Source organism: Gracilinanus agilis, chromosome 3 (assembly GCF_016433145.1).
Source record: "Gracilinanus agilis isolate LMUSP501 chromosome 3, AgileGrace, whole genome shotgun sequence".
Classification (NCBI taxonomy): domain Eukaryota; kingdom Metazoa; phylum Chordata; class Mammalia; order Didelphimorphia; family Didelphidae; genus Gracilinanus; species Gracilinanus agilis.
The window spans coordinates 406,378,738-406,388,425 of NC_058132.1; the positions used below are offsets into that span (position 1 = coordinate 406,378,738).

General features: G+C 35.7%; 1 pseudogene; it reads right to left on the minus strand.

Moving 5' to 3' along the window:
- Positions 1-1,745: 1,745 nt before the first annotated feature.
- Positions 1,746-2,694, minus strand: LOC123241629 (annotated as a pseudogene).
- Between the last annotated feature and the right edge of the window lie 6,994 nt (positions 2,695-9,688).

Below are 9,688 nucleotides of genomic sequence, written 5' to 3' on the forward strand. Positions count from 1 at the left end.
TTGGTACTACATAAAAAGTCTTAAATGTCAACTAGAATGGTGAAATCTTTTATTCTAGAGGTAGTGGAGAGTGACTAGAGAGTTTTGTTTTGTTTTGTACGTACTTGGTCAGACTTCAACTTTAGGAAAATTACTCTGACATCTTAAGGATAATTTGGAGTAGGGAGAAACTTTGAACAGAAAGACAGGGATGAGATTGAGAGATGATGAAGTTCTGAATTAGGATGGTGGCAATGTCAGTTAAGAGGAAGGGATCTGTGTCAAAGATGTGAAAATAGATATGAGAAGATATATCAATTGTTTATATATGTGTGGTAAGTGAGAGTGAAGAGTCTAGGAGAATATCAAGGTTATAAAACTGAGTGTTAGAAAGAATCAACAGAAATAGGGAAGTTTGAAGAGGGATTTTTTTAAAAGATAATGTATTTTGTTTTGAACATAGTGAGTTTAAGATGCTTGTGGGACATCCAGTTTGAAATTTCCAAGAAGGAATTGATGATGTGAGACTAGAACTCATGGGGAAAACTAGGGCTAGAAATATAGAAAGCAGTAACACATAAGATAAACAAGCTAAACAAACAAAAGCATAGGGTATACAGCCTTGAGTGTAGTAAAAAAAGAATAAGAACTGAAAAAAAAGGTTGTTGTATATGGCAATTAAGAAATAATCAAGGTGGCTCATTGGATAAACAGCTAGTCCTGGATTCAAGAGGCCCTGGGTTCAAATCTGGATCAGACACTTCCTGGTTATATGACTCAGGCAAGTCATTTAACCCCAGTTGCCTGGCCCTTACCACTCTTCTGCTTTAGATCCAATACTTATTGTCAATTTGAAGACAGAAGGTAAGGGCTTAAAAAAAAGAAAGAAAAGGAATCCATAGCTTAGGAGAAAATGGTTTCAAATAAGTAATGAGGTCATAAGCCAGATTGGTGAGAGTTTTAAAGTTAAGAGGAAAGGAAGTAGAAATACCAAGTAGGGACAGAGTTTTGAAGAATTTGAGAAAAGGGAGGAGAGATATAGGGTTATAGAGAGGATCATAGGGTTAAGTGAAAGTTTTTTTTTTTCAAATAAAAGATTGGGGTATATTTGTATATGGCAAGGAAGGAACCAGTTGATTGGGAGGATGTAGGGAGGACCTGAGAGTGGACTTGGGAAGGGTAATCCCTGGAGGATGAAAAGAAGAATTAGATGTTACTCGGAAATATTTTAATATTTCTCCATTGTCCACCTCTAAAATGATAATAGAGGACCAAGGAATATTTTATAGAATGCAGTGTTTTAGAGCAGGAAAGGCTTTTATAGATCACATAGAAAAGCAGAATTGGATACTGGGTAGAATCAGGAAGAGCTGGGTTCAAAATCTGCCTCAGACTCATGTTATGTGCTCAAAGGCAAGCCACTTTAACTCTCAGAGGGACTGGCTACTTCTCAAAGTCTCTCTCCCTCCAGGGAGAGAATAATAGAGAGAATTCTCTCCCTGAAGAGAATAATGGAAGCATTTTTTAAAACTAAAAAATTTATTAGAAGATATTCCAGGTGAGGTTTGAAATATAGAAACTATGGGAGAAGACATGATAATTTTAAATTAAGAGTTTCACACAAAACTAACTACTTATAACTTGAAACACAGACATTAAGTCCAGAGGTTTCTCTGCTCAAGAAATATCAATCCTCACATCTTTGCTGTGTTAGCAAGCCAAGGCACATTCTTGTCTTATTGTCTTTCCATTTCAACTCAAAAGGATTAAAATGCCACCATCATTTTCATATATTTATCTTGTTAATCAACAAGGATTTGGACTGAAGACTTGGCATCACAAAGTAGTTCATTAATTTCTTCAACATGTTCCTTCTCAATACTGCCTTTCCCATTGATCTTGGCCAGGAGATTGGCTGGGGTCAGTAGTTGCACTGAGTATCTTAATGCCATCTTGGTATCAATTTCTTCCAGGTGGTTCAATTCTTCCTCACTGATGTTAATCACTTCTGTCTGGGCTCTAATTTTCATTATCTGTTTTATTTCTTTTGGGGTATTCAACATGATGCACATAATCGTTACTTAATCCAGAAGGTTAAGGGGAATTCCATGAGTAGAGATCACATCCTCAGAACCCCTGATCACACAGTTGCCCCAGTTGGAAATGAAGATGATGATGGGGGCAAATAGAGGACTCCAAGGCAAGGTGCAGGTAAGTGAAGCATTCAATGTCCAACATATGTACTTTGTTGACAAATACCATACCAGGAACCAACAAATCATGTAGTTGGCCAATATACTTATTCACCATCTTGATTTTCCTTCAAACCTTGTTAATCTCCCCTCAGAGCTTGTCTGTGATCTTGTACTTCTTTCGCTTCATTAATTGGCCTATCATGGAAAGGATATCCTGCTCACCCTGGCACTTAGCATTGGCAACATTCTGAATAATCTCTTTTGGCAAGGAAAAATATTCTTCCACTTCAAGGTTGAATTCAGTAGCATAGGTACTGCCTTTCCTTTTCACTGCACTATGTTTCAATGTATATCATGTCTCTAGCCTTCACTTGCTTTTTCTACAAATTTACAAAGATACTTGGGTCCATTTTCAATCATTTGGTTCTTTTTTTGCTGTTTGAAGTCCTATGATTACATGACTGATGGTTTTTCTATATCCAATCATAGGGTTTCTGGTCTCACATGGGATATATGTCATATGTGTCCTTTCCTAAATGCTATGAACAAGAAAAAGAGTCTCTCTTCTCCCAAGTTCTCATCAATCTTGATCCTCATGCAAGCACTGAATATGAAGTAATCATTTTCTATAAAGAACAATTTGATGCAAATATAATGGCTTGAACCTTGGATTACATTCATTATTCCTCAAAGTCATATATCTAATTGTTCACATAGTATTAAAAATCCAGGTAGCCTGATTTCCAATAACCTGACACTCATACAGAAATCATACAGTATGTTTTAGCAATAACAATAATATACTTTTAATAAATAACTCATTTATGATTCCTTATGGGGAGAAGTGTCAATAGCACCAAGATGGTGAGAAAAGGCAGAGACTCATCTGATCCCTACCATATTACCCTCCACACAATCTTGAAATGATGCTTCAAAATGAATTCTAGAGCCACAGAATCCACAAAATAAGGAGGTGAAAGCATTTTACTGCCTAAGACAATTTAGGTTAACAGGAAAGGTCTGTTGCACAGGAGTGGGAGTGGAGTATAGAGCAGCACACCAAGGCAGGTCTGAACACAGGCAACAATACTGAGCTGGGGAATAGCTGGGGTAACAGATAGATGGATAACAACCAGGGAAACAGCTTGGATTCACAGTGAGTTCTTATTTGTCAACCTAGGTATCTGGGTAAGGACTGGACAAGGAAAGAGTATAGTAACTGAGATATTTAATAATTATTGGGATAGGTAAGAAGGGGTATAGGTAAACTGACTCTAGGATATAGGTCTCCACCTTGAAATAAAGGGATGGATAAAGTCTACACTAGTGCTAAATCTAACATCAGACCGCTTGTTAGCAAGATCTTGCTGAGAGGAGGGGATCTCACATAAAGTCCAATGTAGATGTTCTCACAGGAGACTTGAAATACAGCTAAATAACCCAGAGTCAGGAGAGGGAGAAGGGATGGCTTCTGTGTCTACCACAAAGCCAAAACTCACTTCTCTACCTTAATCCTCCACTGGGATGCTTGAATGAAGATGGTACTTAATCTAAAAACTAGGGAAACAGCTTCAGGGATTGTCTGTCTCACCAACTCCTACCATTAGACATTCAGACTTCAGGTCTTCAGTGCCAGGTCCAAACTATCACTGACTCTCCTCTCAAGGTTCTAGAATCCCCTTGCCAATCAGTCTGCCCTGCTAAACTAAAGCCCTATATTTCTACAACATCCCCATGTGAAGAGAAGTAGTAGCACATGTGTGCTTATGGCCAGAGGCAAGTTGGGATCCTGTTCATATTTTAAGAGCAGAAAAGAGTGCTTGTGATTAGTCACAAAACACAAACCAAGAGAATAATGAATACATGTCTCCTTATATAAGACCATCTTTGAAGAATTGAAAACAGATTCCTCAGAATTAGTTCTGAAAAGAGCTGCACAAAAATCCTGAAATTTGGAACAGTGTACCATCCCCTAAATAAAGACATCAAGAAAAAGGCTTGAAAAATGAGCAAACAACAACAACAAATCTCATCTTGGAAAGTTATTATGGAGGCAAGGAAGATCAAAATACAACCTCAGAAGAATAAAACAAAGTCAAAACTACTATCAAAACTTCAAAGAAAAATTGTGAATTTGTCTGAGACCCAAAAACAATTTCTGGAAAAGCTCAAATAGGATTTAAAAAATCAAATAAAAAAGGTAGAGGTAAAATTGGGAAAAAGTAAGAGTGATGTAGGAAAATCATGAAAAAAGAGTTGACAGCTAGGTAAAGGAGGCATATGCAAAAAATACTGAAGAAAATGACATTAAAAATAGAATAGATCAAATGATAAAAGAAACACAAAAATCTACTAAAGAAATCTTTTTTAAAAGCAGAGTTGTCCACATAGAAGCTGAATACAAAAATTCACTGAAGAAAATAATTTCTTAAAAATCAGAACTGGCCAAGTGGAGGCTAATGACTCCATGAGACATTAAGAAACAGAAGATAAAGTCAAAAGAATGAAAAATAATAGAAAATCTGGAATTTCCCATTTTAAAAATTGTTTTCCCATAACTGACCTGGAAAATAGATTCAGGAGAGAGAGAATTTAAGAATTATCAGACTACCTGAAAGCCATAATTTAAAAAAAGAGACTCTATATTATCTTTCAAGAAATTATCAAGGAAAACTGTACTGCTATAATGGAATCTGAAGGGAAAATAAAAATTGAAAAGATTTATCAATCATCTCCTGAAAGAGATCCTCCTATGAAAACTCCCAGGAATATTATAGCAAAATTCCGAAACAGCCAGCTCAAGAAAATATTACAAGTAGTCAAAGAGAAATAATTCAAATATCACAGAGACAGGATAACACAAGATTTCACAGCTTCTACATTAAAGGATCAGAGGGACTGGAATATGATATTCTGGGGGGCAAAGGAGTTAAAACTGCAACTAAGTATCATCTGCCCAGCAAAATTGAATATAATCCTTCAGGAGAAAAAATGAATATTCAGTTAACTAGAGGACTTTCAAACATTCCCCCCCCTTGTTGGCATCTGACCAAACCAAACTTTTATTTTTTTTTAAATTAAATTAATTTATTTACTTAAAATATTTTTCCATGGTTACATGATTCATGTTCTTTCCCACTCTCTTTGTCTCCCCCCTCCCAGACCTGACAAGCAATTCCATTAGGTTATATATGTATCAGTGTTCAAAACCTATTTCTCTATTATTCATATTTGTAACAGAGTAATCTTTTAAAGCCAAAACCCCAATAATATCCCTAGTGAACCATGTGATTGATCATATGTTTTCTTCTGTGTTTCTACTCCCACAGTTCTTTCTCTGGATGTGGATAGGGTTCTTTCTTATAAGTCTCTCAGAATTATCCCCAGTAGATCTGGCTGCTCTTCCCTCTCAGAACTGTTTCCACTGAGAGTAAGGTTTAAGTATTACCTATTACCACTCTCTTCCTCTCCTTTTTATAATAGTATTCTTTCCCCTCTTCCCCCCTGTGCCTCTTTATGTGGTATAATTTATCCTATTTTTCTTCTTCCTTCAAGTTTCTCTTGGTGTCATCTTCTATTCCCCCCTCCTTTTTATATATCGTCTTTTTTTTAAATTTTTTTTTTATTTTAAACCCTTAACTTCTGTGTATTGACTTATAGGTGGAAGAGTGGTAAGGGTAGGCAATGGGGGTCAAGTGACTTGCCCAGGGTCACACAGCTGGGAAGTGTCTGAGGCTGGATTTGAACCTAGGACCTCCCGTCTCTAGGCCTGGCTCTCAATCCACTGAGCTACCCAGCTGCCTCTATATATCATCTTAAATAATTTAGTCCCCCAACCTCAGCCTATGAGTAATTCTTCTATCTACTATGATAATGAAAACAATTTTAGAGAGTTACAGATATCATTTTTCCTTATAAAAATATAATCAATTCTTCCCCCTCTCTTTCTTCTTTACCTTTTTATGATTCTCTTGAATTTGGTATTTGGACATCAAATTTTCCATTTAGTTTTGTAATGCTTAGAAATTTTCTCTTTTTTTAAATGCCCATACTTTCCCCCTGAAAGTATATAGTCAGTTTTGATGGGTAGGAGATGCTTGGTTGTAGACCCAATTCTTTTGCCTTTCTGAATATCATATTACAAGCCTTGTGGTCCTTTAGTGTGGAGGCTGCCAGATTCTATGTAAGCCTGACTGGACCTCCTTGATATCTAAATTGTCTCTTTCTGATTTCTTGCAATATTTTCTCCTTGACTTGGAAGCTCTTGAATTTGGCAATTACATTCCTGGGGGTTGTCTTTTGAGGATTTAATATAGGGAGTAATCTATTGACTCTTTCAACGTCTATTTTGCCCTCTTGTTCAAGAATATCATGGCAGTTTTCTTGGATAATTTCTTGTAATATGGTGTCAAAGCTTTTATTTTTTCCCAGGCTTTAAGGTAGACCAATAATTCTCGAATTGTCTCTCCTAGATCTATTTTCTAGGTCATTTGTCTTTTCAATGAGATATTTCATGTTTCCATCTATTTTGCCATTCTTTTGACTTTGCTTTATTAATTCTTGCTTTCTTGTGAGATCATTAACTTCTACTTCCCTAATTCCAGTCTTTAAAAACTGGTTTTCATCTATGATCTTTTTATTTTCCTTTACAGTTTGGTCTATCCTGCTTTTCATGGCTTCCAGCAGGTCAATTCTGGTCTCCAATTTGCTTATTACTTCATTTGATTTATGTGCTTCTTTTTCCAAGTGGGAAATGTCTTTTAAACTATTATTTTCTTTTTGAATTACTTTCATTTCTTTTCCCCACTTTTCTTCCCATTTTTCTTCTATCTTTCTTACTTGGTACTTGAACTCATTTTTGAGTTTCTTAAGAGCTTGTGACCAATTTCCATTTTGGGGGGAAATTATGGATATATTTGCTTGTTTGTCACTTTCTGCTGTTGCTTCTGTATTTTTCTTTTTTTCTCCATAGACATTATCCAGGGTCAAAAGCTTTTTCTGCTACTGCTTATTTGTTTTGCTACTTATGAATTATTTTTCCTGTATGGTGGTGGTCATTTCTGTGTTAACTTCTATCTCAGTATTATCTTCTCTTCCTAACCAGAAGCCTGAGTGAGGAGGGAAGGCAGTTCTTTGTGTAGCAAGCTTTAAAACGTTTTGCCCTGAGGCTATTTCCAATCCCTGCTGCCTCTGCTGTGGCCAGTCTCTGCACTCTGCTGCCAGGCTCCATGCTTTTCAGACTTGGGTCTTCATTTTTTTTTTTTTGCTCCAGTTTTCTTCCACAAAAGGATTAATATGAAAAATGTTTTACATGATTGTGTGTATAAAATCTATATCAGATAACTTACTATCTGAAGGAGGGGTTAGGGAAGGAAAGAAGGGAGAGATATAATTCAGAGCTCAAAATTTTAAAAATGAATATTAAAGTTGTTTTTATGTGTAATTGGGGAAAATAAAATACTATTAAATTTTTTTAAATCACTTGTTTATGAAATAGTAAAATTTTACATATGATGCATTTCTATCTTACATGTATTAGAGCACATGCTCTGAGAAGACTGTCTCAATCACTACTGGCTCTGTCAAGTTGATTTCCCAGAACTGGGCTGCATCTTCAATCAGAGTTAACCCGGAGGGACTAGTGAATGTCTTTCTAATGTTATAGCTCATGATCTCCATGTAAGCCAGATTTATTTAACTTTTAGAAAGTGTATCTACAAAGATGATGTAGAAATAACATTTGCTAAATAACATCTTTACCTTCCACAAAGGTGATACATTTCCCTGTCACTATGTAGAGAATCCAGTGGAAATCAGGTTTAAGTTTAGTGAGCACATGTGGTAAAGGGATAACTCAGAGCTCCTCATGTCTGGAAGTTATTTCTTCCCCATGGGATACTAATGAAGTTCTCCTTAGGCATGGTATAGATTTATTCCTGAGATTCTTATAGAATCTTAAAACTGTCTTTCTTCCGTATGTTTAGTTTGTGGCTCCAAAAGCAGACACTATATCAGCTCTTCAGGGACACTGCTAGGACCCATATTCTGAAGGAAAATCCAAGTCCTCCAGTCCTTCAAAGTTCACAAATGTTTCTCTATCTAAAAGAAGTAAGATGGGGTAGAGGCTAAGGCAGATCTCAAGTCAGAGTTGTATTCTTCCCCTTTCCCAACAGTTCCCTAACTATCCTGGTCACCCTCTTCTGGATATATGCCAGTTGCTTGATGTTTTCTTGCTAATGCAATAGCTAGAATATGCATAATTATGCAATGCTTTAAAGGTTTGTGAAAAGTTTTAAATATAGTACATCATTTGATTCTCACAATAGCTCTGTGGAAAAGATGCTATTATTATTTTCACTTTACAGGTGAGAAACCAGGTTGAGAAAATTAAAGTGACTTGCCAAGGGCCACCCCATTTGTACAAGCTGGAGAAAGGATCTGAATTTAAGGAAACTATGTGACCATGGGACTGAAACTATCAGTTGAATTGTCCTATATGCTATGCTAATCTCTTTTTTAAAGACTTTATTTTTGACCTTGATAAGTATTAATAAACAATGAGCATTTCCCCTTAGAAAGAGGACACTACAATGAGGTTTTGATTCAAAATCTCTACCACATATTCAGCTTATTTTTTAAAAAAAAACTCAGTAAATTAAGTACCAGTATTGCCTACTTGTTTGCATTCTCTTATGAACTTTAGTTCCCTTCTGAGAATTAAAAAAATACATTTTATTAACATTCTTTTCTTCTTTGGGAAGGATCATCATTATCATTAGTCCTCTCCATAACTCCCAACCACCCAAAATATAAAAACTTTTTTTGTAACAAATATGTACTGTCAAGCAAAAACAAAATAAAAAAAACACCCCCCCAAAACAGGCAGTGGCCAAGGCCTCTTTCTGAATCTCTAGTTCATCACCTTTCTGCCAAGAAGAGCAGCTTTACTCATCATCAGAATTCTGCAGTCATTGCATTGATCATAGATCATGTCTTAAAAAAAACAAGTTTCTAAATTATTTATTTATTTTAAACATTCTTTTTTAAATTTTGAGTTCCAAATTCTCTTCCTTCCTCCCAGACTTCATAATTATTCATGTGAAATCATACAAAATATTTCCATATTGCAAAAAAGTAAAGAAAATTATATTCCAATTTGCATTCAGAATTCATTAGTTCTTTCTCTGGAGGTATATAGCATTTTTTTTTCATCATGAGTCATTTGGAATAATTTTGTATCATTGTATTGATCAAGGGTAGCCAAGTCTTTTCATAGTTGAATGTCATTACAACATTGTGGTTAGTAAGTACAATGATCTCCTGATTCTTCTCACTTCACTTTATGTCAATTTGTATAGGTCTTGGCCATGATTTTTTTCCTTCTCTAGTCACTCCCCTTATCATTTATTATAACACAATAGTGCTCCTCACAACCATACGCCACAACTTGTTTGACCATTCCTCAATTGATGGCTATCTTTTAAATTTCCAATTCTTTTCCACCACAAAAAGAG